The sequence below is a fragment of the Sceloporus occidentalis genome, unplaced genomic scaffold, assembly GCF_023333645.1.
Source record: "Sceloporus occidentalis isolate IW3139 unplaced genomic scaffold, rSceOcc1.0.p SCAF_4, whole genome shotgun sequence".
Classification (NCBI taxonomy): Eukaryota; Metazoa; Chordata; class Lepidosauria; order Squamata; family Phrynosomatidae; genus Sceloporus; species Sceloporus occidentalis.
The window spans coordinates 164,558,563-164,560,469 of record NW_028316984.1 but is presented as its reverse complement, the minus strand read 5'-3'; positions in this window follow the sequence as shown (position 1 = coordinate 164,560,469).

Genomic DNA, 1,907 nt, shown 5'->3' with positions numbered 1-1,907 from the left:
TTTTGGAAATTGGAATTTTCTGCTCAAAACCTTTTTGGTTAAGGGACAACAGGAGGTATCCACTGTAGATGAATCTAAGGTAATGTGTAATATAAGATGGCTATCTTGTGAGAGCCTGCTCTTTAGGAGTTGTTCAATCTTGGCTGATGCATGTCCAGATAAAGTTTGTGGGATTAGTTCTGAACAGATGAAACTGGGGGCGAATCAGTGTTCCAGTGAGAATAAAATCACTTAGTTCACTATGAATGTTTGAGCAATTTGAACTCACAGTTGACATAGCTGGAAAATAATTTTGTCAAAATTATGACAGCAAATCCATGGTGGTGGGCGTTCTTTTTTAACCTAACTCACTTTAGGTCTTTCCCTACCATCAGAATGTGGTTTCAGGCAGTATATTTTGAAAGTCAAGAAAGGGCAGCAAATAGCCTGCTGCTGTTATTCTTTTTACTGCTGGGGATGGGAAGAGATGGTTGTGGGAATTTGTCTCACATCCCAAATTATTTTCTTTGGCTTTGGGAAATATGCACTTTGATTTGGGTGGGTTGGGAGGACACCACTTGCTACTCTGCCTGAAGAACTAAAGTATCTTGGATGGTCCCAAACAGCCTTGTATTAAAACTGATCACTAGATTGTCTTAATTCAGTTCTTTCTCCTCAAAGAATGGTAGGAAATACCTATGGTTTCTGGCAAGTGTCACTCACAGCTGTGCTACCCACAGCAAAGCTTCAGCTTAAGACCTTTTTCATGAGCTGTATCACTAACCTGGAGCAGGTCCAGTAAAAAAAAAGTGGTGCCAGCTTGTAGTCATCCAGCCTATTCGCACTCTGCACTTTTTACATTGTAATGCCACATCAGGAAGGGACTGTAACTGGAATGATTTGAATGTACCTTCACTGCCAGCATCAGTTCTTGGCCTCCTGGGATTTTTACATAAAAAAGAAGAAGATGCAACAGGGCTCATAGAAGAGATGTTTCTCCAGGTGCTGGTTTTTCCATCATAAGGCATCTGATATTGGGGGGTGGGGGGCATACCTAGTGATTATCCCAGCTGTACAATTATTATCCCAGTCTGTGCAGTTCTTACAAGATTCTTTGGAAGACTGATCACTTTTTTTTCTTTTGCTTAACACTTCCTTATCTGCCATCCCTGCAGAGCTCACATGTGAAGCTGTGCTCCAGTCTCCCTGGATTCTTGGTCATTCCCTCTCCATACTCCCATGATGACTTGTCTCTGCATTCATGTTGTTTCTACTTTCCTAAGTTTACCATAGTGCTTCTCAGCCAGCCTTTTGCCTTCTTTGCATTCCTATATTATTTCTCTCCCACTTCTTGTCAACACCATATACTTAGCTGCTTTTTAAGGAAAATGTGACATTTTCCTATGGGTATTCCTTTTCATTAACCTTTCCTTTTCTCAGCTCACTGAAGTCTCCTTCAGCCCACTCTTCCTTCACCTACCCATCCCTCTGGTTCCTATTTTTCTTTTCCTACACTGCCTGTATTTCTGGGACTCTATGTAATTAGCAAGTGTGAAAGATGTTTTTAAAAAGTAACTTGAAGTAAAGAGGGACTACTTTGGAATGAGAACCATCCAGAATGTGGGATAGGGATTGAGGCTCCAGCGCTTTGTGTTCCTGTTAAGACTCCCCATGTGCCTATTCATGCAAGGAGTAGAGCCCATGATTTGGCTCAACAGTCTCAATGGGACTGACAGAGCTACCTTGACTGTCTCCATCTCCTGGTCCTGATTCAGGCTGTGTTTGGGGCACTTAATATTTAGTTTTTAAAAGCCATTATTAACACAATAGCTGACTGCAGGATTGGCATTCCATCCAGTTTGGCCTTTAGCCAGGGTAAATCCTGATGTAATGTGTTTCTTGCACAGTCTGCCTCTCATGAAGTTATA